This window comes from Ambystoma mexicanum, chromosome 7p, assembly GCF_040938575.1.
Source record: "Ambystoma mexicanum isolate Mex_15411 chromosome 7p, UKY_AmexF1_1, whole genome shotgun sequence".
NCBI classification, from domain to species: domain Eukaryota; kingdom Metazoa; phylum Chordata; class Amphibia; order Caudata; family Ambystomatidae; genus Ambystoma; species Ambystoma mexicanum.
The window spans coordinates 629550317-629578119 of record NC_090939.1 but is presented as its reverse complement, the minus strand read 5'-3'; the positions used below and the strand labels follow the sequence as shown (position 1 = coordinate 629578119).

Below are 27803 nucleotides of genomic sequence, written 5' to 3'. Positions count from 1 at the left end.
TTTCCAGAAGAGTTCCAGTGTTCTGAATCTAGGGAGTGGCTCTTGCCCCACACAACAGGAAAAGTAGTTCCAAACAGAAGAGGATCAGAGACTCAACTGGCAGGCAAGTAAGCAGCATGGTCTGCTGCAGGTAAGTCCATCCAAGCATTATGAGGCCGGCGCTTCCAGCGCCGGGACTGGGCATATTTATGAGCCTGGTGCCACTGGCGCCAGGACTGGGTCCAAAAGGTCCCAATTGGGACTGGTTGGCACTCGGAACCTGGGTTATGGATCTGCTTCCAAGGGAGTTGGGAAAACCCTGACCTTTTGGAAGCAGAGATCATGACAGTACCCCCCCTCAAGGCCCCTCCCAAACCGGGCTTCTCCGGGGGTTTTGGCTTGTCAGGAAATGTTCGGTGAAATCTTTTGATTAGGCGAGGAGCGTGGACATATTCAGCAGGTTCCCAGGATCTCTCTTGGGGGCCGTAGCCTTTCCAGTCAATTAGGTAGAATAGTTTAGATTTGGAGATCTTGAAGTCCAGAATGCTTTTGACTTCAAACTCGAGTTCTCCATCAACTAGGATAGGTTTTGGAGATTTGGTTAGTCGGGTTTGAGGTTGCACGGGTTTTAATAGAGAGACGTGGAAGACCGGATGTATCTTCATGTGCGGGGGCAAGTCCAACTTGACCGCTACTGGGTTTACTATGGTAGTGATGGAATAGGGACCAAGGTATCTTGGGTTGAATGTGCGTGGCCCTTTTAGAGGTAGATATTTGGTGGATAACCAGACTTGATCCCCTACTTGATATTGAGGGGCTTCCTTCCGATGTTGATCTGCTTCTTTCTTGTATTGTTCTTTAGCCCTTTGAAGGTGAGAAACAGCTTCCTTAAAGGCTTGGGTGATTGTAGAATGCAGGTAGTCTACTGCTGGTGTTTCAAGATCTTGGAGGGGATCCAACTCCGAGGTTCGAGGGTGACTGCCGTACAAAAGAAAAAACGGGGTTTTCCCAGTTCCCGAATGGACAGAGTTATTGTAGGCATATTCGGCTATCCAAAGGATGTCTTTCCAAGTTTTTTCAGTTTGTTGCAGCATGCAGCGTAAATACTGTTCCAGAGTTTGATTGGTCCTCTCGGTTTGTCCATCGGTCTGAGGGTGGTGACTGGTCGATAGTCTCACATCAATTTGAGCCGACCGACAGCAACTTCGCCAAAAATGAGAAATAAATTGACTACCTCGATCCGAAATTAGAACCGAAGGAAAACCGTGCAGTCGGATGATGTTTTCGAGAAATTCTCGGGCCAGAGTTGCTGCTGTTGGCAAGCCTTTGAGCGGAATGAAATGCGCCATCTTGGAGAATAAGTCCACGATTACTAGAATCGTATTGTATCCGGAGCATGGAGGTAGATCGGTGATGAAGTCCATAGAAAGCGTATGCAAAGGGCGAGGTGGGATGTCAATAGGGCGTAAGAGGCCTGCTGGTCTTTCCTTTTGACTCTTGTTTTGGGCGCATACTCCACAGGACATTATAAAGTCTCTGATATCTTTTTTCCAAGACGGCCACCAGAAGTAGCGCTTGATCTTTTCTGAGGTCTTGGCCATACCGGGATGTCCTTCCATTAAAGAATCGTGATAACAAGAGATTACTTTTTTCTGTAAATCTGTGCTGGGTAGGTATAATCGTTCTTGGAAATACAATAAGTTGTCCTTTACTGCAAAGTCCTTTCCCTGCAGATGCCAATTCTGTATGTCTGCTGGAGTTACAAGTTGCCTGGCTTTATCCTTAACTTCCTCTATGGATTCTGTGGCGATTACACCCAGAATTGTTTGTTCAGGAATGATTGGTGCAGGTTTAGGGTTGACCAAGTGTTCTTCCACTCCCATCCGAGAAAGGGCATCAGCTTTACCGTTTTTTGTACCAGGTCGATAGGTAATTATGAAGTCAAACTCGGCAAAGAATAATGCCCAACGGAGTTGTCTAGAGGATTGGGCTTTTGCGGTTTTCAAATATTGCAGGTTTCGGTGATCCGTAATCACAGTAACGGTGTGTCGGGCCCCCAGCAGATAATGCCGCCAAGCCTTAAAGGCAGACTTGATAGCCAGAAGTTCCTCGTCAGTAATCGTGTAATTTATTTCAGGAGGCGAGAATTTGCGGGACCAAAATGCCACGGGATGCAACTGATTGGTTACCGGGTCCTTTTGTGATAGAACTGCCCCCATGGCAAGGCTTGAAGCATCAGTTTCCACGATGTAGGGGAGTTCGGGGCGAGGGTGTTTTAAGATTGGTGCAGAGATAAATTTAGTCTTCAAATCCTGGAAAGCTTGTTCCGCCTCGGTAGACCATTCAAAACGTTTGTTTTTCTTTAACAAGGCAGTGATGGGCTGGACTATTCGAGAGAATTCGGGGATAAACCTGCGGTAAAAGTTAGCGAAGCCTAACATGCTTTGCACACCTTTTACGGAGGATGGTGATGGCCATTTGATAACTGCATCGACCTTCTTTGAATCCATACGCACTCCGCCAGGTGATAATATGAATCCCAAGAATTCAACTTCAGTCACGTTGAAAACACATTTTTCCAACTTAGCGAAAAGTTTGTGTTGACGCAATCTTTCGAGGACCATTTTCACGTGTTTCCGATGTTCAGATTCCGATGAAGAATAAACGAGGATGTCGTCAATGTAAACAACAACACACACATCTATGAGCTCTCTGAGGACATCGTTCATAAAATATTGAAAGGCGGCCGGGGCATTACAAAGTCCGAAGGGCATGACCTGATATTCAAATAGCCCATACTTGGTGCGGAAGGCCGTCTTCCATTCATCGCCCTCTTTTACTCGTACTAAGTGGTAAGCTCCTCTAAGATCCAGCTTTGTATGTATGCATGCTTTTCTGACTTGGTCCAGGAGTTCAGGGATCAAAGGTAACGGATATCTATTCTTAACGGTGATCTGGTTCAGGGAGCGATAATCTATACAAGTTCTAAGGTCTCCTTCCTTTTTTGGAACGAAGAACAAAGCTGAAGAAGCAGGGGACTTGGAAGGACAAATAAACCCATTTGCCAGGTATTGATCCAGGTATTGTCGAAGGTGAAGGTTCTCAGGCTCGGTGAGGGCATAAATTCTACTACAAGGAGGAGTAGATCCAGGTATCAGGTCGATCTGGCAGTCATAAGACCTATGAGGAGGTAGAGAGTTAGCCTGATCCTTCCGGAAAACATCTTGGTATTCTAGGTATTCGGGAGGTAAATGGGGAGTCTCTGAAGAAATTGCTGCCAGTGCAACACCAGGTGGAGGGTGACAAGTAGAGACACATTCTGGAAACTGGACCGTTCTTGCTCGCCAATCGATCAGAGGATTGTGTTTCTCTAACCAAGGTATTCCTAGAATAATCTGAAACTGAGGGGCCTTGATCACATTGAACACGATCTTCTCATGGTGTCCATCTTGACTTACTAGCATCACTTCTTGAGTGGTATGCGTTACTGCGTACCATCCACCGTAGTAATGACGTCCTTTACAGCCTTGGGACAAAGAAATAGATTCATCCTCAAAACCATTTCATGATCCACATAATTGCCGATGGCACCGCTGTCGACGTAAGCTTCAATTGCATGTAATCGATCCGGATTATCAGGGCTAATGAGGACCATAGGACCATAGGTATCACGAAATGCAAGGTCACGGAACTGGTTTTCACGCTCGGCAAGAGGACCTCTATTCTTGTCGGGCAAGGTCGTTTCCCTGCTCAGAGTTTGTAACTTTGGTAACTGCAGCTCCTACTGCCTTCTTGGCAGGTTTCACCGGACAGTCTCGAAGAAAGTGCTCTGAGTTTCCGCAATAGAGGCATAATTGCAACTGTTTTCTCCTTTCCCGCTCCTTTTGTGTTAGAGGACCTTTCAGACCCCCTATTTGCATGGGTTCCCCGGAGTCTACTCCTTTGGAAGGAGTTGGCGGTTTGGAAAATACTCGAGCATCAAACTTGGAACGATCGGCCTTCCTGTTCTGCAGTCTGTGATCTATTTGAACGACTAAGTCTATATAGTCCGAACAATCTTGTGGGGGATTCACTACTTGGGCTAACACATCTTTGAGCTCTCCGCGTAGACCTCTATAAAACAGCGTAATCCTTTTGTCCTCAGGCCAGTGAGTTTCCACTATCAGTCTGTTGAAAGACGCAATATAAGCCAAAAGGTCTTGATTACCTTGTTGCAACGAAAGAAGCTCATTGTCCAAGGCCTGCCCCTGTGAATGTCTTGCGAACAGTTTTTCCATACTGAGCTGAAAAGCTTGAAAATCATGGAGGACCGGATCATCTTGATTTACTAGAGGGATCGACCAGTCTGCCGCATTGCCACTAAGGTACGAAAGCACGAAAGCTACTTTAGCTTGATCAGTTGGAAAGGCTGCTGGCCGGCATAAGAAATGCAACCGGCACTGATTGATAAATACTGCAAACCTCTTTGGGTCACCAGAAAATCGTTCGGGCGGAGCCAGAGGTACATTCCCAGGTAGGTTGATCTGCACTGGATTCATAGAGGATGTAGAAGGAAGATTTCCCCCAGATGCGGGTAACGGGGTCTGTCCGGCTTGTGACTGTAGCAATTGTCTAGCGAGATCATCTATTCGCTCCTTGGAAATAATCAGTTCCCTTCTTAGAGCGTTCGTTTCCTGACAGGCTGCATGCACTTCTGCCCTTAGTTCCCCAAGTAACTGGGCTAGCTGGTCGGTATCCGAGGTTTCCATAGCGCCTGGACGGGAGTTTTGTGGTAGGCTTTGCGTTCTGTAACGCTCACCTGATTCCCGTAGAGGCGCCGGTCTTGACTGGGCGTATACCGTATCTTCAAAGGTGATGTGTAACACACGGCTGGCTCTTTGGGCTGGACCTCTGTGCACTGTATGTCTGGCTCGAAGGGTAAGATGTCTGCAGATAGAAAATGTGGGATTAATGAACTGGGTTATTGAATGTCTCTCTCTTCTTCCCTTTCTCTTCTCCTGTAGAACCCCAAAGGTTAACGCTCTCACCTTAGGTAAGTGAACGCCGTGCTCTCCATCTGCCTCGAGGCAGGGTGCTGTAACCAGTTTCTTCACTGGATAAGGGGAGCAGGCCTCTTGACTTCAGAGGACTGATGTCCGTCGTTTACTGCACGAACTGTAAGTTTCGAGTAATTCTAATGTCTTTAAAGTCTTTAGTAATGATGTCTCTTGTTTTGCAGGGTTCCGGCGATGGCGGATGGCGGGCTGAAGTGAGTTGAAGATGGAGCCCATGTGATGAATAGAAGCGCCTGGAAGCACGTAAGTAAGCGCTTGTTGCCTGCTTCACTATGCGCTCTAACTGTCTTTTTATTTTGCAGGTACAAGTTCGGGGCGGCTGCAGGGTGCCGGAATACCCACTGGGTTAGATGTGGAAAGGAGTAATGGCACGTGAGTATTAAAGTTCCCCAATGTCTTTAAACGCACCTTGTTTTGTCTTTCAGATGCCGGAATGCAGGGCGAGGCGTTGGTGACAGCCGATGGACCAGGTAAGTGAAGAGCTGTCACTGAAGACCGTAATGCTAACCTGTTCTTTCTTGTCTTTATAGGTGTTGCTGAAGACTGGATTCAGAATGGTAAGCCTTTTTCCTTAGGCCCAGGATCAGATGCAGAAGACACGATGAGCGTTCTGCTGCTGAGGATGCAGAATAACGCAAAGCAAGATTCATCCATCGGGTGTGGTTTAAATAGCCTCCTGTAGTGCTTAGGTGTCTCCTTCCACAGCCACGCCTAGGTAAGAAAAGAGTTCCTGCTTTCCAGAAGAGTTCCAGTGTTCTGAATCTAGGGAGTGGCTCCTGCCCCACACAACAGGAAAAGTAGTTCCAAACAGAAGAGGATCAGAGACTCAACTGGCAGGCAAGTAAGCAGCATGGTCTGCTGCAGGTAAGTCCATCCAAGCATTATGAGCCCGGCGCTTCCAGCGCCGGGACTGGGCATATTTATGAGCCTGGTGCCACTGGCGCCAGGACTGGGTCCAAAAGGTCCCAATTGGGACTGGTTGGCACTCGGAACCTGGGTTATGGATCTGCTTCCAAGGGAGTTGGACCTTTTGGAAGCAGAGATCATGACAATCAGCCTGAATGGTGTAATCATTAACATAACCAGGTAATAATAGTGCCCCACTGTGGCCTGTAAACAATGACCGAAGCATATCACATATGTCGCAATAGGGCATAAAATTGTCTAGCGAAAAGGGGAGAGTGCAAACAATCAGCATGAATGAACACTTACTGAATCAGACCAATGTAGATGCAAGACAACAGTTCAAGGTAAAGTGCACAAATGTGGGCTTGATAGGCAACTGTGGCCAGAAGGGATACAGTCATACCCAAATCCAAGGCACGTGCATGTATGGGAGGAAGCACATGGGTGACCCATACCACTCAGGTGCACACACCCTCACCTGGCACTCAATCTGAACCCGTCAACCAAACAACATACACATGGATTACACACACATTCATGGGCACTCACCAGACAATGCATCGTAATTAGGTAGTTCTCCCATGCCTTGGATCTGTTCCTATGTGACGAAGGCCCCAGCAACAGACTCATGTTCAGTGAGTTCATTGTCCTCTGGCGGAGAGCCACCGCCAGTCACCAGAGTAGCGGCATGATTTGAGGCCAGCTTGTTCTTTGCTCTGCGTTTCAGGTCATTCCACTGCTTGTAGCAATCATCAGCTGTGCGCCTCACAAATCCAAGGGCACTTATGTGGTTGGCGATGATCTGCCAGTGTGCCTTACGTTCACCAGTTGTGGTCTTGGACCCTGCAGTCACCAGCATTTCATGGCTATGTGCCGACACATAGGACACAAGTGCATTAATTTCCGCGTCATTAAAGCAAGGCTTCCTTGACGTGCCGGCATGTGTAGCCGTGTCTGGGGTCTCAGCCTGTCATGCCAGAGCACCCTTCTTCCTCTTCTTTAAAGGTGGAGCGGAGCCAGAGTGTCTTACGCCGCTCTGGTCAGTAGGGGCAGAAGCACCGGTGGACTGGGTAGTAGGTGTGTGGGAATGCACAATGACCATAGGTCTTGGTGCAGGCATTGGTTGCAGGGTAATGTTGGCAGGAGGAACGTCAGTTTGATGGACCTGGACCGACACTGTCCTGGCTGGGAGAGTCAGAGCTGGGGCGGATGGAGCTGCATCTGCCCCTGCAGCCTCCCCACCCTGCATACTTGGGGCAACAGATGACATAGATGCCCCAGATCCACGTGGCTTGGTGACAACAACTTGCACCGCCACATGTGGCCTAGACTTGCTGACCTGGAAGTCAGCCTGGGGGTCATCCTGTGCCAGGTCAGGTGCCACAATGAGCTGGTCCAACAGGGGCTGAGCTGGGAAGGTGTCAGCCACGTTTCCCTCAACCATGAGGGGGAGGGGGTCATGGGTGTCCCTGATTGGTCCTCCACACATGGGGCTATGGGGGCACCCTGCAAATCCCGGCCACGTCCCCTACCGCGCCCACCACGCCCACCTCTTGAAGGTCGGCCACCTTTGCCTCCCTTACCGCTTGGTCGCCTCCCAACCATGGCACTGATGTTGTTGTGCGTATGGAAGTTGCAGTAAACTATTGTCCTGGGCAATTGGGGGTCAAAAGGGGTAGGGTACTAGATGGAATTCGTACCCTAGTGCTCTAACAAGGCTATCTGTGACCCCTGGGGGAAGATGACGGGACACGCAACGCACAGGCAGCCCAAAATCAAAAAATAACATGCACGCAACCCCTCGTAGACCACGTGCGTGAAATAATGAACCCGCACTACGCTGTGGCACCCAGAAACACAAAAATAAGTGTACGCGTAATACACGTAGCCTACAATGACCTCTGAAGGGGTACGCGACACACGGGCAAGCACAGTTGTTAAATACGTGCGCGACTCACCGTCTGCCTGGAAAAAGAACGTGAAAAATATGCGCGTGTGCGCGTTGGCAACACCCGCGCCAAAAGAAGAATTGTACACTGTCTGAGGAGACAGGACAAAAGAAGAAGTGAACGCTGTTTGAGGAAACAGGCCCAACAAAAAAATCAGAAAAGAGCTGTTAGAGGTAACAGGGAGTACAAACTAGAAACGCTGTGAAGTAATCGCGTGTGAAGCGACAAGAAGTACAGATTTCACCCACTCGCTCTCCACGAAAAGCACATACAAGGAAATGGCGTCCTACACGTACCTTTTAGATGGCGCGGGCCCTTTCCTCCAATTACACGCGATGACACTCGGACGTGCAGTTTTTGCACGTGTGCTCTGTCATCACGTGCTATGAGGGAAATGCCTGTGCGCGTAATGTAACTTACGTGCTTACACGCTAAGGGCCTTTGGTCCAATGAAATCGCGCGTACGTGTGCTGACACGCTTAGGCCCTTTCCGCAAATTACACGCTGATGTGCAATTTTTTCACGTGCCTAATCACTCTGTATCAAGCGGGCCACGCGAAAACACACGGAAGACCACGGTCCTGCCCAGAAGGCCGAATTACTGCCCCCCAGAGCCCCGAGCACGCTCCCACCTGCCATCTGCTTCTGCCTGACTGCCGGCTGCCCACGTGCCCTGTCAATTGCTGCCTGCACGTCAGCCAGGGGTGCAGTTGCTGTGACCACCCCTGCTGGAACCGAAGACTCCCGACTGGGATTCCATCGCTCCACAGCACAGCCCCAGGACCCAGTTGCCCACCCACTCCTGCCTCTGGGGTTGCCATGTCCAGCACAACACCATCTGGCAGCACTGGCAACCCCAGCCAGAGAGGCAGAGGACCACCAGCTTCAGTGCCAGGGAAGTTGGTGTCCTGGTGGAGCAAGTCCTGGGGCAGTATGATGCCCTCTTTGGAAGTTTGCGTGCCGACAATGAAGGACGGACCAAGATCTGGACGGACATCGTGACTGCCATCAACGCGGAGGGGGTGGCAGTCTGCGACTTACATCATATCAAGAAGCGCTGGGAGGACTTCAGGTCCAGGACCCTCAACAAGACCCGGCTCCTCGCTAAGGCAGCAGATGCCAAGGGACGCCGGGGCCAGCTGTCGGACCACCAAATGAGGGTCCTGGAACGCATATGCCCCGCGCTCTACGTCCAGATCCTTGAGAGGCAGACCCGTCTAGAGTCGAGCGGTAAGTGTACATACATGATGATTGGACACTGTGCGTGTCGTAGTGTGCAGGTTGCACATGTGTTTTTGTAGGGCCATGTAGGGATGTGTATGAACATGGGCGTGAGGCTGCCACATGTGAGTCCTCTCAGGTGTGAGACACATTGATGGTGTATGTGTTGGTAAGCATGCTGGGCAAATGCAGGTGTGGGAGCACACATGTTTGAATTTCTGTGTATGTACATTGGCATGGTTGTGGCATGGATGGTGGTTCATAATGCATGTATCTGCACTGTGTACATGTGCATTTATGTGGATTTGACAAGTGTGCAACTGTGATGCAACATGGATGCACGTGACACTGATATGTAGTAGGCTGAATGTCAGATGTGACATGTATGGCGATCTCATCACTGCGACAGTTGGAGGAGATGTACACATGCATGTAAGTGTGGTGCGTGTGTGCATGGTGTGGTGCGTGTGTGCATGTCTAGTGCACTCCCAGTGTTTCATGTGATGTCAGGCTCACCTTTGGCTGTACATGCTGTTGTATGTGTATGGATGGTGCTGCCTGGTGCAATATTGCTGTGGAAATGCTCATGTTTGTGAGTTAAAATGACATGTGTGTCGTGGAGTGTGATGCCGTGTCTGAAGTTTGAGAATGCCACTCATGTACAACTGTCATGTGTGTATCAGTCCAATGTACTGTGCCCTGATGAAGAGGGCGGAGAGGGTGCTGTGGAGCACAGCAGCAGGGATCGCACCACCGGCCGGAGACGCAAGTCCGGGCTCTCCTCCCAGATTGTCATCTCGTCGGGGAGTGAGGAGTCTGGTACCGCGTCCCAGGCCGCAGCTGCCGAGGGTAGGTCCAAGAGGCGGAGGTTGGAGGTGGACTCCTCGGCAGCAGAAGGGGCAGCTGAGACCCCACAGGGTCCGACGGAGGAAGATGGCATGGAGTCATCCAGGTTGGTGGGGGTTTGGTGGAGGAGGAGGCCGTGGAAGGGACACACACAGGGTCTGGAGGTGGGGATTCCACTGGTGCTGGTGGTGCAGTGCAGGACCAGGGACAGGAGGCAGCACAGGCCGCCGCAGAGGTGTTGTGTGCAATCCTGTCGCTGATAATGTCACTGCATCATCTGGCACCAGCAGGGATGCCTACGTCCAGACCTGTTTTCAGGGAGGGGATGAGTGCACAACAACTGGCCTTCCTCTCCCTGCGGACGTGGCTATCCGGGACCGTGTTGAGCCTGTCCTGGCCGGGATAGCGTTGCGTCAACGGGGCATGCGAGTTGACGTGCAGTCTTTTCGTGAAGAGACTGCACATCATCTCAGGTGCCTCTTTGACCGCCTTGACCTGCTGGGATGGGTCACCAGTGTTGGATTCCTCCGTGTGCTGGACCTCCTTGCGACCCCCTCCTCACCTGAACCCCCTACGCTCCAGTCGTCCTCCATGCCTTCTTCCCACCCATGTATCACCTGGGTACCCTGTGGAGCTGCCTCTGACCCTGCGCCAGGCTGGTGAAGGACACATCCGTGCAACAGTTGGGAGTCGGACGTCCAGCAGGGGTGGCCACCTCAACAACTGCACCCCAGCCGGAGGAGGATATGCAGGCAGCAAGAGCCAGGGCACAGGCAGAGGCACAGCAGCAGCAGCAACAAGGTGGGAGCCATGATGGCTCGGGGCCTTCGACATCAGAGGGGCAGGCATCGGCCAGAGGGCAGGAGGACCCAGGACTGGAAGTGTCTTGATGGTCAGGGCAGAGAACTCCATGCGTATGGCTCTGAGGCGGCCCGAGTGCCTTGAGGCAATTCGCAGGGAGTTGGAGGAGAACATGTCGTCGTCCCTGCGAACCATCGGGGCCATGGAAGAGGACCGCCTCCAGGACATTGAGCAGGAGTTCGATGACGCCCTGGCCCGGGACATCCAAAAGTGAGCCGTCGGACTAGCCCGCTGCCATTGTAAATAGTTTTTAGAGTTAGGTTTCCTTTTCCTTTTATTTGTGGTCAATGGACAATGCCACACACATTTGTATATAGTTTTATTTTTAGGTAGTTTCTTAGGTAGGTTTCATTTGTTTGGTTGGGCTCATGGACCCTTTACATCGTTGGACAATGGATTGATTTCTTTTTTGTAATTTTGCACATGGATTAATGGATTTTTATTTTGGACAATAGATTTTACATAGTTAGATCATGGATTAATTTGGATTTTTTTTTTCTTCGTTATGGACATGGAGTAATGGATTTTTTTTTCAGGACAATGTATTGTAAATAGTTGGACTATGGATTGATTTCTCTTTTTTATTTTTCATTATGAACATGAAACAATGGACATCTTCTTTTTACCTTTCCTTTGGATTTGCGCTGGTGGAGGAAGAGTTTGGACTGTTTTTCTTTCACATTTTTATGGATTGGTTATCATTTTCATTCACTCTTCTTTTTCACATGCTTTTCATTTCATGTTCGATATTTTGGTATGCTTTCATTTCATTTATTTATTTATGTACATAATACATTTTCATATTTTAGTTCCATGTGTGGGATTCGCTCATTGGGTTGATGCATGTGAACATGTGGTTTTACACAAGCAATGCCAACCAGTGTATGTGTGTGATGGACATGTGTTGATGTACATAGTTGAGTTTTGGTTTGTGTCTTGAGATAGGCATGTCAGTGTGGGGTGGATTGGGAAATCATTGCGTCTCAAGAATGGGGTGGCGTGATATGGTTTTTTGGTGTAGAAGTGGGCCATGATTGTGCACCTTTATTTCGTGTGGGGGGGGACATGAATGGGACATGAGTGGGGGCCTGCTGGCAGGTGCCCCTGACTGCTTGGGGGTAGGGGTCCTGGGGTACATGAGTGGGGGCCTGCTGGCAGGTGCCCCTGACTGCTGGGGGGTGGGGGTGCTGTGGGACATGAGTGGGGGCCTGCTGGCAGGTGCCCCTGACTGCTGGGGGTGGAGGTGCAGGGGGGCATGAGTGGGGGCCTGCTGGCAGGTGCCCCTGACTGTTGGGGGGTGGGGGTGCAAGGGGACATGAGTGGGGGCCTGCTGGCAGGTGCTCCTGACTGCTGGGGGGTGGGGGCGCTGGGCGACATGTGTGGGGGCCTGCTGGCAGGTGCCCCTGATTGCTGGGGGGTGGGGGTGCAAGGGACATGAGTGAGTGGGGGCCTGCTGGCAGGTGCCCCTGACTGCTGGGGGGTGGGGGTGCAAGGGGACATGAGTGGGGACCTGCTGGCAGGTGCCCCTGACTCCTGGGGGGTGGGAGTGCTGGGGTACATGAGTGGGGGCCTGCTGGCAGGTGTCCCTGACTGCTGGGGGGTGGGGGTGTAAGGGGACATGAGTGGGGACCTGCTGGCAGGTGCCCCTGACTGCTGGGGGGTGGGAGTGCTGGGGTACATGAGTGGGGGCCTGCTGGCAGGTGTCCCTGACTGCTGGGGGGTGGGGGTGCTGGGGACATGAGTGGGGGCCTGCTGGCAGGTGCCCCTGACTGCTGGAGGGTGGGGGTGCAAGGGGACATGAGTTGGTGATCAGTAGTGCAAGCTGACATGTGGCTTGGCTGGGGGGCATGCCCATGGTGGATGGGCTGCCTGCGGGACATGACCAGGGGTGCAGGGTAGTCCCCTGTGGTGTGGGCTGCCTGAAGGGGCCTTGGAGGGGGTAGAGGGAACACCTAGGAGGACCCACACTGCCAATTCACGTGCAGGACTCCCCGCGCACCCCCGAAATTCACGTACCCCACTCTGACAGCAAAATCGCGTGTGAAACTTCCCACCCACCCCAGGAATACACGTACCCCACTCGCACAGGGCCAATCGCGTGTGAAACTTCCCGCGCACCCCAGGAATACACGTACCCCACTCGCACAGGCCCTTTTGCGTGTGAAACTTCCCGCACACCCCAGGAATACACGTACCCCACTCGCACAGGCCCTTTCGCGTGTGAAACGTCCCGCGCACCCCAGGAATATACGTACCCCACTCGGACAGGGCCAATCGCGTGTGAAACTTCCCGCGCACCCCAGGAATACACGTACCCCACTCGCACAGGCCCTTTCACGTTTGAAACTTCCCGCGCACCCCAGGAATACACGTACCCCACTCGCACAGGCCCTTTCGCGTGTGAAACTTCCGGCGCACCCCAGGAATACATGTACCCCACTCGCACAGGCCCTTTCGCGTGTGAAACTTCCCACGCACCCCAGGAATACACGTACCCCACTCGCACAGGCCCTTTCGCGTGTGAACTTCCCGCGCACCCCAGGAATACACGTACCCCACTCGCACAGGCCCTTTTGCGTGTGAAACTTCCCGCGCACCCCAGGAATACACGTACCCCACTCGCACAGGGCCAATCGCGTGTGAAACTTCCCGCGCACCCCAGGAATATGTCATAATCTGTGTTGGGCTGGATTATGGCTATGTGTTTGTTATGAGGGGTGGTGATGGTAATGACATTCCATGTGGAGTGTTGGTGTAGTGATGTCATTGACATCCTTGTGGAGTGTTGATGGTTGTTTGGAGTGCTGGGTTCCACTGGTGTCAGTTGGACTTAATATGCTGGGCTGGATGGGTGTCCCAGTGCTTTCTCTACTTATGAACTAAGAGAATAAACTTACATGTAAACTATTTACCTTCTGGTGTTCCATGATTGAGAAGGAGTCTTAGTGTATATCACTGGCGATGAGGATGGTTCCTGTGCTGCTGGGAATGGGCAGCTGGAGAGAAGTGCTGCCTTCCAGGGTGACATCCATCAAGCAGGAATAAGCTGCAGGCCGGGCGGTGCAGTGGGGTCCTATCCAGTGGTCTAGGTCGGGGACCCGGAAGTTCCAGAGTCCAGGCGGCACCAGGGCTGAGGTGGCCCAGTGCCTGGAAGGTCCAAAATCCAGATGGTGTTGGGGCTGAGGTGGCCCAGTGCCTGGAAGGTCCAGATTCCAGGCGGCGAGGTCCAGGGTAGGGCCCGGGAAGGGGATCCTGCGAGTCCGGATGCTAGGTGCCAAAGGGGTGGCTGCGCAGCAGAGGTTGTTGTCTGAGCAGCCCATCGTTGTCCTGTTTTGCTTTGGCTATTGTCAATTAGCCTGAGGGGGCTGGCGTTGGAGCAGCGGTGGCAGGAACCCCATGCTGGAAGGACCGAAGGTGGCAGCTGTTTAATCCTGCATGCCGGGCGGGTGCAGGAGAAGCAGAGGCGGCTGTGATTAACCTCCAGGTGCCTGGCATTGCAGGAGCGGCGGAGGGGCCCAACAGGGAGGGCCCCGTGGAAGTTTGGAGGAGGAATAATCCAATCTCTGTGTGTGCTGCGCGCTTTGATTGATGCACACGTTACGGTATGGAGCCAGTCTCTTTGAGCAAGGTGTCGGCAGTCCGGTCGGTGTGCAGTACAGGGCCGTGCAGCGTGAGTGGAGGGGCGGCCTGAGAGACACCGATCATGTTGGGGTAGCGGCCAGAGGTGTTTCTTCTGTGGAGCTGGCTGCTGAAATGGTGACGTAGGTTGGAGGTAGGCCGGCGTTGGTGGGCGGCGGACAGGTGTTTCAGCGGGCCCAGCTGGAACGCAATGCCCAGTTGGAACGCAACGTTCATATAGAACGCAGCGTTCATAAGGTACGCAATGTTATCTTACGATGCCACGTGATTGTGGAAACAACATTGTCACCGATGTAAGCGTTCAGCCAGGACGTGACCCTGGCTCAGTTAACGAAGCCCCGCAAGTTTTTCTGTTGCCCACTGGTGAGCAGGGTACTTTCGCCCGGGTGAGCACCGCGGACAAGGAAAGCGGCTCCCGGAAGTCTAAAGACATTCAAAAAAGGTTTGTGGCATTTTCGGGGTTACAATGCTCTGGAGTGGAGTCCAGTACTCCATGTGGCAGTCATGGTGTAATGGATTTGTCGGCACAGATGGTGAGCGCGGAGGATTTGTTTGAAAAAAAAAAGACGTTTATTATTGGAGCTGCTGGCATGTGCGATGGCTGGTTTTGGAAGTCTGGGCATCTACAATGGGTGCGCTGGAAGACGGTGGAAGCTACAAGTAGAGGATCAGACAAGGAGATTGGCAAGGTGGCGAGCGCTCGATCCTGATGCTTGGGGATACATACAGGATGAAGCGTGCATAGAAGGGGAGGACTAAATAGAGGTAGGTGTATGGTGAGGCCTGTTTTAATGTTTGATGCTGTTTGTGTTCATGTTGTGGCCTTTGGGTTTAGCAGATATTTGGGTTTGGTCCTGGGTCAATGTTAGCGGTGTAAGGCCTGTCAATTCTTATACTGCTGTTGTGTTTATGTGGTGGCCTGGTGTTAGGACTTGTCCTTGGGTTTTCAGTATGGACTTGTGGGTGTGGGGTCTATGGGACATTGTAATTTTTGTTTATGCAATGTTTGCTTTGCAGGTTGGCTTAATTGGACATGTGGGCGGGGGTATGGCGCAGGGACGGTAGCACCATGTCTCTTGCATCCATTTTGCATTTACTATTACTTGCCGTGCATTTTGTGGTTTTGCATTTCAGGGACATGTTGGGGTTTGGCGCAGGGACTTTAGCGCCAAGGTCTTGATCTCCTGATCGCTTAAGGTGGGGTTTTTCATGTTGTCCTGCGGTGTTTGTCTGTCGTGTCCGTAGGGGCATTTCACCTGGGTATGTGTGGACGATGACAATATTTTTAGGGGCAGTGTGTGCTGTCCAGCGGGCAGTGCGGTGCTGTCTGGGTCATATTGGGGGTAATTTTTCGCTGGGGCATTTCCCATGGTTAGGTGTGGACGATGACAGTATTTTTAGGAGTAGTGTGTGCTGTCCAGTGGGCAGTGATGTGCTGTCTGGGTCATTTTTGGGGGCAGTGTGGTGCTGTCTGGGTCATTTTAAGGGGCAGCAAGGTGCTATCTGGTATGTTAAGGGGCAGTGAGGTACTGTCTGGGGTTTTAAAAAGATAGAGATAAGCCACTGTGAAACAGGTGCTGTCTGGGTCATTTTTGGGGGCAGTGTGGTGCTGTCCAGGGGCAGTGAGGTGCTGTCTGGGTCATTTTTGGGGGCAGTGTGGTGCTGTCCAGCGGGCAGTGAGGTGCTATCTGGGTCATTTTAAGGGGCAGCAAGGTGCTATCTGGTATGTTAAGGGGCAGTGAGGTACTGTCTGGGGTTTTAAAAAGATAGAGATAAGCCACCGTGAAACAGGTGCTGTCTGGGTCATTTTTGGGGGCAGTGTGGTGCTGTCCAGCGGGCAGTGAGGTGCTGCCTGGGTCATTTTAAGGGGCAGCAAGGTGCTATCTTGTATGTTAAGGGGCAGTGAGGTACTGCCTGGGGTTTTAAAAAGATAGAGATATGCCACCTGGTGGTTTCACAGGGCTGGGATGTTGCTGCTCATGTTTTGGGTCAAGGGGCAGCGGTGCTTTCTATATATCTTGGGTTGAGGGGCAGCGTGGTGCTGTCCATGTTGTAGTTTTATGGGGTAGTGTGGTGCTTCATGCTTCATGGTTGTTAGGTTTCAGGAGGTGCAGTGTGGTGATGCAGTTGTAAGGGCAGTTAGGTGTGAAATGGGCACGGTTGGTGCCGTCGATGATGTTGGGGGGGCAGTGAGGTGCTGTCCATGTTTGGTTTAGGTGACAGTGAGGTGTTGTTTAGGATATTGGCATGGTTGGTGCCGTCGTCGATGTTAGGGGCAGTGAGGTGCTGTCTATGTTTTGGTTAAAGGGCAGTTAGGTGCTCTCTGGTCATTTTGAGATGTGCTCTAAGTTTTGGTTAAGGGGCAGTTAGAGCTGGCTGGTCAATTTAAGGGGCAGTATGCTGCAGTCTGTGTTTTGGTTAAGGGGCAGCCGAGTGCTGTCTGGTCATAGGCAAGTCATGGGGATAGTGTGTTGATGTAAGGCCTGGTGATAGGATCAGAGTTTTGTCAATGTTCTTGAGTGGGTTGTGGTAGGATCAGAGTTCTGACAATGTTCTGTATGGTCTGGTGAGAGGATCAGAGTTCTGTCAATGTTCTTGAGCGGTCTGTGGTAGGATCTGAGTTCTGATAATGCTCTTGAGCGGGACACAGTTATGGTGTTTCAGCGGGTTGATAGCTGAGTGGGTGTTTAGGCTTTGGGAAGGGCCTGTGGGGTGGCTTTTAGTTTGGTGCTTTAAATGAAGATTTGACTACATTTTGGAAGCAGCATATGGGCTCAGTTGGGAGTTGTTTCTGAGCTGGCATTAGCTATTTAGTTCTGCGTGATATTGAGGTGTTCATCCATTTTGTGGTTGTGGGTGTTATGGGTGTTGTGGTGTGTTAGTGTAAGGGAAGGAGATATGCCATAATCTGTGTTGGGCTGGATTATGGCTGTGTGTGTGTTATGAGGGGCGGTGATGTCAATGACATTCCATGTGGAGTGTTGGTGTAGTGATGTCATTGACATCCTTGTGGCGTGTTGATGGTTGTTTGGAGTGCTGGGTTCCACTGGTGTCAGTTGGACTTAATATGCTGGGCTGGATGGATGTCCCAGTGCTTTCTCTACTTATGAACTAAGAGAATAAACTTACATATAAACTATTTACCTTCTGGTGTTCCATGATTGAGAAGGAGTCTTAGTTTATATCAGTATACACGTACCCCACTCGCACAGGGCCCTTTCGCGTGTAAAATTTCATGCGAACCCCAGTAATACACGTTCCCCGCTTGCCGTGTGCTGTGTGGCGGCCGTGTATACTGGTCCAGGGTTATCGCAGCCCTTTGCGCTGGATTGGGGATTTTGATGGCTTTTCCTTGTGCGAGGGGCGTTCTTGGGGGCGTAACTGGCGCTGCTGCAGGGTCGCTGCGCCACACTGCGCCACGTCTGGTTTTGGTAGCTAAAATCCATGAATACGCTGTGCGTGGAAATGGATTTTAGATTTTGGATTAGAGATTCGCGCGCGCACACTGTGCACCAGCCGCATGCGCCACTTGTGCGCTGAATTCTATGAATTACCCCCTTAATGTGTCTATCCCCCTATCTGTACAATTAATGCTTTGGAACGAGATTAAAGTGGGAGACTAGATTGACATGTTATTGCATTTAGGTCTCCACCACACAAATAAATAATTGAGTTGTATTCTCTACTTGTATGGTCCTCCCTTGGTTCTCGACTCACAAAGAATTTAGCTAAGAAGATTGAGGCTACTGATCAACCGTGCTCTGGCACAGTCAGATGTTAACTGCCTTTTTACCCAAATCTAGTGCTAGGAACAATAGGTTGGATTGCTTCAAACGAGCTAGAAGAGTTTCGAAGAAGGGGTTACTGCAGTTTATGAGGTTATCGTTTTTTAATCTGAAGTGCATTGGTCCCCGGATCATTCCTGATACCTCAAAGGCTCGGTTCTTTTCTTTTGCTACCTCATTCCTGAAAGCTTCCATCTATCCTGGAGATTATCAGAAGGAGAAGAATTGGCTGCCATTATGATGCGTCTCCTGAGTGAAGTGGTTCCTATCTTTTTCCTCTGGGCTCTTAAAAGATACACATACTTCTACATCTCTGCATTATGACATATTGCGGCCTATGGGCTCATTAATGCAAAAGGTATTTCCTTTCAAATCAGTAAAGGGTCGAACCCACCTGAGACTGAATGTATGTATGTATATTTTAAATTTAGATGTAATTAATTTTTTTTTTCTTTTTTTAACTTTTTTGTAAAGGTTTCTCTGGAAACCATATACAATAAAAAAAAATTAAATAAAAAAAAGACTGAAGAAGCTCGCTTTCTCCTTATGGAAGCATTTTGTTGATTCATGTGTACGTGGAACACTGAAGAACTTATATTTCTGGCATTTTCTTATTTTTAAATCTAATTCTATTGGTGGTAAATTATTGGATTGAATTCTAGAAAGAGCATTTTAATGTATCTCAGATTTGTGCTGCTATAACCGCTACATGCATCTCTCTACATAGAAAAGGCATACAAAGTTGTTATAGGTTTGTTCCCAGTTGTACATTTACAAATATTTTCTGAATTCAATTAAAGATTAAAGATTATTCTGCTATACTTAAGGAAGCCATGCAACAATATTTTCTTGCTTCCATGGACACTTTTTTGAAGAACATGTACGGCAAACCCCTCATCAATTTAGCTCTGATCCAAGTTCTTCTGAACGCTTGCTCAGCAATTAAGCTAACGCGAACGACATCCCACATCCAGTTTATCCTGAACTAGGGAACATACAACACAACAGGCCCAGAGACATGCCAGCTACAACCTCACTTTAAGACGTCTTTTTCACCGCCTTTAAGCAATAGGACGTTTCATAAACTGTGTCGCTGGCTGTTCTTCACAACCACTGGATTTTAAGGCGTTTCACTGTGGTCAGAAAACGTATGCAATTTTGAGAATACAAGCATAATTCTTAAATTTAGGATTAAAAATGACTTTAAAATCTTACAAACATAGACGCACTTCACGGCTTCACATTCAAATCACTTTAATTACGTGTCATTCCTTCCATGATGTATACATTTGGGTAAAGTTAACACTGCAATTTGCCAGACAGCCTAAAAAGCAGAGGATGGCCCCTTGAGAATCAGCTGCAAGGACCACCTACCTTCCAATCTGCGAACCCCTCAAAACCCAGTTACATGAGGCCGGTCCTGCAGAGCACCAACCACACCAGGTGTCCAGGATGACCACTGCCTACGTCATAACTCCCATTTAGATTCACTGTATCAACATCTATTGCATGTGTTTATACTGGAGTGGAATTTGGACTTGAGGGCCAGGCCTGTCACGAGAATCACCTAATAAAAAAAATAATTTTGCAGAAATGGTAGTAAAAATTCAAATCAAAGCACTTACATTTTCCTTAGAAACGAAAGCAGTTTATGGCTTAACAGAGAGGAGGGTGATACAAATAATACACGCAGTAATAAGCAAGGTGAAGGCTGGAAACATGCAGGCAGCCATGCTTCGGAATGTTCTGGTACCTTCCACCTGAGAAAGCCCAATAACAGTAAACGTGTAAGAGGTAGCTATAAAACAGCCCTAAAGATTTGCGAAAGGGGTTAAACCAAATAGTGACTATTATAGAAGGAGGCAGGTTGTCCGAAAAGTACACAATAGAATGAGCAGAGATTAGGGGGGTGGTAAAAGGAGCGAGGGAAGAAACAAACTAGTGAAGGGCACAGCTTGAGGAAGGGATGGAAACAAATTAAAAAGACTAACCAACGTTTTCTGCTAAGGAACTTCGGGACACAACATGTGCTCAGAAACCACAGACCTAAAGAAACCATGGATTTAAACGTGATCATTTCAGCATAGCAATTTCGAAGCACAGGACGCACAAGGATGGAGTTTTCATTTCTTTACATAAAAGCAATTTCTCATTTTCTTACGTTCTGAAAGTACGTAGGACAACTAAACTATTTACGCTTTGTCTGGCTGTAAAGCACAGTAGCGTCCAATCACATTTGATGTCATGATCTATGTGTATATGTCTGCGAACACAGACTCTAAAACCGCCCTGTCGCTAGTGACACAAGTGAACAGGCCTTACCTCACCGGAGAGACTGCGATGCAGGAAATTATAAAAGCAGCAGCAGCAGCAGCAGCACTGTTGACAATGAAAAACTCAATGCATCTCCGATCCCACTTTTGGGACTTGGGGATTTCTGGCACTTTGGTGTCAAGGCAACAGACATCAGGCCTGCGGTTTTCCGGCGACTGCATTGACTGAGCATCCAGCACTGGCATTATCATCTCTCTGCGCTGCCCTGCCTCCTTGCAGCACAGTTCCCTCCTGCCGAGAGTGGCACTTCATCCCTAACATGGCTGCCACGAATTGTCTCCTCTCTATAGCAACCCATGCCCCCCTCCGTTCACAAGGAAGCACTATTTTCCTTTTTCCTGGCGTACAGCTGATATAAACGGCCGACTTTCAGGTGCTTGCATTTGAAAGATGTACATATTTACAGTCTGAAAAGCGCACACGCTTTTACACAGAGGAATTCTTACTAGAGATACAAAATGTGAAAGGATCTTGAGATAAATAAACTCTTTTCGTCTCCCTCTGAAATCCTTTATCAGTCGTTCTTACCTCCTTATCAGGGAACATCATCGGATTGTGCCTGGCAGCCTCTGGACCCTCGCGGCCGCATCACGGAATCTATGCTATCCTGCATTGCCTGCAGCCAGTATTGGCACGTCTGATGGTGAGTGTTGCTCAAGGAGCGCATCGGTGGCAGTAGAGTGATTCACACAGCGCCAGTCTCACAGCAGAAGCATAACTGATGAACCCATATGCATGCATTATTGTAGGCCGAACCCCGACCCTCACCCGAAATGATTTGTCTCACAACATTTTGTCAAGTGTTGGCAATAAAAGGCCGTAGGATTTTATTGTACAGATATGGTTATGCAGATAAACAAATGGCCACCGGGTCCTGAGGTTACCCCCTCTGGCCCATACCGCCTTCCCATGTCCCACGACTCGTTGTGGACACCGTACAGTGCCCTGTACTTCTTTCCCTTTGTTCTTCTCCCTTATTTGTAGGGTGGCAGGGTTTTGTGGTAAAGAAGCAAAGCGTGGAAGACGCAGAGTAAACAGCAAACCTCCTGTCAGTTTGGGTCCCCGTTCAGAGTCCACAAACGATTGTGTTGTCATAGAGCATTCTGCTCTTATTTATAAGACCCAGGGAAGCCCTGGGTCTTTGATGTGTATAGTAGTGGGGGCTGTCCGCCAGCCCCCGGCCAGATAGCCGACATGTCTGGCCCCCTGAGGAGGGGGCAGGTCTTTGAACCTGGGCCCTGCGTGCCTGTTGGTTTTCCGTAGGTGCTTAGCACCTTGTTGTTTGGAGGAAGGGCGAGGCGCTTGTTCACACCAGACTGCGTGTCTATGCGCTTGGGGGGGAGAGGAGCAGGCGTGGGCACGGGGGCTGCCTTTTCAACTACGAAAACCAAAATGCAATACTCCGCAGTGACTACTGGATGTCGGACTGTGCACAGCATGTGATTCTAAGCAGATTAACAAGCATCATAACATCATTTACTCTGCCTCGACTTGGGCGGCCCTGCATCATTGCCCAGACCTGAAGGAATAAGTGCCGTCGCGCTGCGAGGGACTGGCACACGCTCGCTGTCCCCACTCCTCGCTCGGTGTGACTTTACGAAGGACCAATGCTAATTAGTCTATCTGCATCACTGAGGGCTTCATTATGAATATGGTATTTCGAATAGCACTGGTTAATTTTGGTTATCAGATGGCGCTGAAAGGGCTACCTTTAAAGCCAAAACTATTTCCATTAACATAACAACTTGAAATAGTGGCTTTGAATGTAGGTTTGTAATGCTTTTCAATGCAGATGATATATGAGGATGGAGTTACGCAGTTTGGCTATGTGTCCCACCCATTTAACGCCCATTGCTAAGTGAAATCTATCGTTTTCCTCCCATTCCCACCCACCTCCACCCAAAACACATTTTTGCACTCTTTACCATGCTGAATCTGTCAGCCATTTTTTTCTACACAGCTGCCATCTTGAAATGTAGCTTTCTACAGTGTTATGTTGGTATATTACATTAAAATGTTAAGTTTTGATAAAAGTAACCTATGAAGATGCAGTTTTTTTAGCATCCTCTGTTAATATATTTATCATGAAAACATGAGGACTCTATCCATAGAAAGGATATATTTATAAAAATTAATTTTATAATCATTAAAAACTTGCCACATAATTATTATTCGTCTGGCAGTTCCTACAAGTCACTGTTGGCGATGAAGTGCCCAGCATACAGTCCCCTCCGGTTGGGTTGGCCGTGTTCTATGGTAACCCGGGGGTGGGGGTAGTGTGTAGCAGGATGTGCGGTGCTTCACCATCACAGTGAACCTTCAGCTCCTGGACCTAGCTCTGCTGACCACACAGGAATCCCTGCAGCAACCACTGAGAGCAGAGCGAACAGAGACCCCGCTGGAGATGAGAAGAAGTGGCAGGCATCTCTACGGGCCCAGCCTGGGTGTGATTTTTGGGGTTCTGCTGCTTGCCTCTGTGGGCTGTGCCGGAGCTCTCCCGCAGTGCCTCGACTTCAAGCCCCCTTTTTTACCCGCGCGGGAGCTGTCTCGCTGCGTGCAGTATCGGGAGTTTGGCTGCTGCAAGGCGGCTTGGGACAGCGAGCCGATGGATGCTACTGCCAGGTGCCGGGCCGCCCAGAGCCGTCCCTGCACTCTGCCGGTGGCCACGTGCAGGACATCTTGTGCCAGGTGAGTGCGCTTACTGGTACTGCATCCAGTAGCTTTAACAAGTGCGGTCGTTGGCCGCGGCGCTGGCAGTATGTTTCGTTGACAAGACAGGGCACTCATTGGCAGCTTAGAAAGTGACCCCATTTGGAAGTCTTAAAATATTCCCCTTATCGTGCATCCTCAGTGAAAGTCTATGTCACAAGAAGCCCACTTTTCTCATATAAAAACGGACGTGAACAGCAATGGCTCATGACGTTGACTATTTGTGGTGCCATTTTCGGTGTTGAGCCATTCTGTTTGTAATTGTGCACTACAACGACCCACAGCAAACTGCAGGTGAAAATATCGTTCTGCTTTGCACTTTCTGTTAAGAAAGCTGCTAATTTTCGCCTGCTATTGGGCTATTCAAACTTGCGTTTAGTTTGATGTTGTTAGCATAGCGAGAGCCAGGGTGCCTGCCTCCTTGTGGCCCTTTTGCTGCAAGGGGCTACTGTTTATTCTGCAGCCTGTTTCTACTTTTGCACATACCTAGGTGCAGAGGAAAAAATCTACATACCGTTGTATATTATACAGTTGTGCGTCTGTTGTCTAATTGCTGTCATCTGATTGGCTGACAGTTTATCAAAAATAACATGGAGATTCATCAGCCTTCTGAAAACAAGTGGGCAATGTTCGCCTACTAGCAGGTATACTTCACTATCTAGACTGTAGATGTGTTATCAGACCTAGAACACAATGAAATCACCTAGGCGTGGCTGCCCGCCCTTTCTGGTAAACAACATAATTTCAAGGGATTCATGGCAAAAGCCTCTACATTATGAGCAAAGAGCTCGTTGTGTTGGATGGGTATTTTCTCGTTATGGAGGAGAGGCGTGGGGGTGGGGGGGACTTTATTACACTGTGTTAGGTAGAAGAGGCAGTAAGTATACTGTGGTATCGGCTACAAAGGGCCCTGCATAATATGTTCTAGCACACCCTTGAAAATGGAAGAGGGTGAATCAAGCACCACCTCACATTAACTGTGCGGGTGGCATTCTGATCACTTGACTGATCACCAGCTGCTGGCCTCTGGCATTAAGCAGTGACCATAAGTAGGAAGCAGGCTAGAGCCATTGCTAGTAGTCTGTGATCTCTCCTCGGGATCACAACTACAAAGACCTACCATGTTTCCACAATTGCATCATCCACATAGCTGCAGAATAAGTCCTCAACCCTAGCCTCTCTCCATAGCCCTCTCATCGCCACACAGCACCAGCAGCTATCTCCTGCTCTATGGTATCTCCCCAGCTCACTCATCTCTTCAAAGATCCACTATCTGTCCACAGACTGGCTCATTTTCACAGACATAGCATCTCTCCACAATCCCTATCCCCCCACCCTTACAGGTCCTGTCCACTGCATCAGCATCGCTCCAAGCCCCAGCATCTTTCCCAAGCAACAAGGTCTAGCTACTACCCCAGCATCTTTCTACAGCTCGGGCATATCCCCACAGCCCTTCATTTTCCCCCTATCCCAGCACCTAACCAAAACAAGCACTGGCAATGCCAACAGTTTGGGCTTTTGTGTAGGTATAGCTAAGGCATTTGCCAGGCACAGCCATAGTGGTATTAAGTGGCCATTAAAGGTATTTTTGTATGTGTATTTATTAGGTTTATATAGCGCTTTACACCAAAGCGAGCAGGGACAAAATGGTGTGAGTACTTTTTACGTGTAGTACTTTTTAAAAGATCCCATCTCTCACACTTTTAGATGTAATCTGCTCTCTTAGTGCTCTATTTTACTGTGATGTCATTTAGGATGTCGTACGTTATGCAAAATGTGATGCAATTTGTGATGTTTGAATGCTCTCATGGCCTGTGAAACAGGGCAGAGGGTTAAGGTGGCATCAGCACTAGGCTCATTTTAGGGATTTTGCTGTGTTAAACTACCAACTTAACATCAATTCAGCTCAAGTTTGTTCACCGAGTATACAACAACATCTTCTATAATTTGTGCTCTGCTCCATGAAAGTTCACAATTTGCATACAACTGAGCCGATCATATCCAAACCCCCATGCGAAGTTTCATCAGTGCTTTCATGCCTGAAACGACTGCTGCCAAATTGTGTGTTTTGTCTTGCAATTTCCAGTCAGAAAAGTTGTACTTTAACACATTATCTCAGAACTGTACACTTTGATTTTAATCCCCAAAACTGCATCAATATTTCCGGACATGCACAATAGGTCGGAGCTTCAAATGGAACGAAATGTATACTGCCCAAAACACACAAACATAAGATACCAGTGCATTGTACATGAAACTAATGCACAATAAGGTGAGAGGGTCTAAAGGAATAAAGGGAGAAGCTTTGAAACGGATGAAGAGCCCACATCACCTGATACTCAAACACACACCTTTCACTCTTGCCAACACTCCATATCCCATAGGCCACTTCAAAGGGTTTACAGACATTAGCAATGCCAACATTCCTTTGCCTTTTTGTAGGCATGGGAAAGGCGTTTGCAAGGCACTGTCATACTGGTACTACCTGGCCGTTAATGGTAGCAGCAGCATTATTTTGCGAGTACCTGAGCGTGTGATAGCAGTGCCTGATTTTTTAAATACCATTTGATTATGAGTTGTGATTGCATGGGATATTTACTTCATGGGGCAAATATAGTATGTTAACCCCATGCAATCCTTTCCACATACTCTATGCAATAAACATCCCATGCAAGCCTAGCACAGGATTCTGCCGGTTCGCGGAGAAGCAGAGAAAGAGCAGACTCATTTAAGGATCCCCATAATGATCATACAAGCAACCACACTTTCCCTCTCAAACAGTAGGATGGGAGAGGTGTTGGCAAGTGCAGGGAGAGCAAGTGAAGAGGGAGGGGTCAAAGCGGTATGTGAGCAGTTGGAGCTCCTTCACCAATAAAAAGTCCAAGTTGGGATTCTGCACGACGATCAATCAACTCCAATCTACTTTAAATGTAGCAGGTATCTGAAACACTACACGTTACCGCCATGCTCGAAATGAGGCCCTTTTTTCTGTATTGTGCAGGGTGGTATTTCCCCGGTTTCTATTCGATAATCTCATTAATTCTACTGACCGGATGGGCTCCGCACATCACTCATTATACAAGGCAAAGGGGCTCACCTTTCACAATAATTATATATGTATAATATATGATAGTCTGCAATATTCATATAAAAGCCTGGAAATAATGTTCTTATTACAGTCTAGTTGTGACATCCCAACTGCTCTGTAATCAGTTATTACGCTTCAATTGTGATGTCACAATGCCTACTGCTAGAGTAAGCACAGAGCAGACCTCCAGCCGTCACTGCTGCACTTAAAGACATGACAAGCTTTTCAAATTTCATGCTTGTAAAATAGTTATCTGACACTTCAGAGTCAGTAATTGACAGTGAACTGCTTATGGTAGATTGTTTAATTTGTGCACTTCTCAAATTTAACACGTGAGCAAGAATAGGCAAATTTTAACTTATTTTAAAGAACAACATGAAAACGTTTTTGCAATTCATTTTATTACATTGCTCAAACTATTTTTCGGTAACACACAAACCGCATGTTAGCTTTTTAAAATCCAAACGCATTCTACATTAATTATATGGAACAGAAATTGGGCGATCGCTTACATTAGATTAAGCAAGAGGGCAGGTAATAAAGGACCCAAGTCTGCGGCCATACATTATAAGCGGTAAAATCCCCCTTACAGTACGTAAAAAGGATATTTGCATGTCACCTCGGAGTTCCATGACCTTATAAAGGAACTCGCCTTCAGCCTCGTTCCTCGTTATTGCAATGGGTCTGCTTGACAGCTACGTTTGGATACGCACACGCGTTTATATAGGTATGCCTTTATAATTCATATACTATTCTCTCTCATGTGCTATTTAATTCTTCATAAGCGGCTAACGAAGTTTTCTTCCGCTTGCAGCGGAGCCGCAATTGCACATTTATTGGATATCTGCCTACCATATATAAAGGTAAGAATAGATGCAAGTTAATTTGTTAAACTTGCCTTCGGCAAGCAATTTATTTTGACAAATTTATGAAAGCCAATTAATTAGGGCTTTTACAAACATCCAAATTGTCCATTGAATTACAAACACCGTGTGTCTCTGGTTCTTTGTTTTTTGCCACGCAGTAGAACTAGTGCCAAGTCTTCTCAGGTAAAAATACTTTCCTTTTAACTGTAATGCATTTAGACACAAGCGTGACGAGCTTTGTATTTACGGGGCCGTTCCCATCATTCATGCACATTTATCTTTTTCTTTCCTTGTTTTCTTTCCTTTTTATACATGGCATTGATTCGACGGTTCGATTAACTTCAATGATCAATGGACTATATATCCTTTCATGTTTAATTTTATTGTGCCATGTTATATTATTATACTCTGCAATGTTAATCAATGTGTCATATCGTGTTGGAAAATTTGTGATGTTTAATTTATATGCCACCCTAATGCTTACTGTATGGTCTTTGGTTCTGTATCATGTCTAATTGTTGCTCATCCTAACACGTTGGTTGTCAAAAATGTACAAAATATGTTCA

General features: G+C 48.6%; 1 protein-coding gene across 16 annotated transcripts in view; it reads right to left on the bottom strand.

Annotated features, from left to right (window-relative positions):
- Positions 1 to 27803, bottom strand: part of INPP4A (inositol polyphosphate-4-phosphatase type I A) — a 2396889-nt gene that overhangs the window by 2038164 nt on the left and 330922 nt on the right. Inside the window, exon 1 of one of the 16 annotated variants that reach the window (XM_069636666.1) lies at positions 20563 to 20778. The exons of the other annotated variants lie outside the window; for them this stretch is intronic. The gene's annotated coding sequence lies outside the window, so the exon portion shown is untranslated. Of the gene's footprint in view, positions 1 to 20562; positions 20779 to 27803 lie in introns of those variants that run through there. 16 annotated transcript variants of the gene reach the window in all.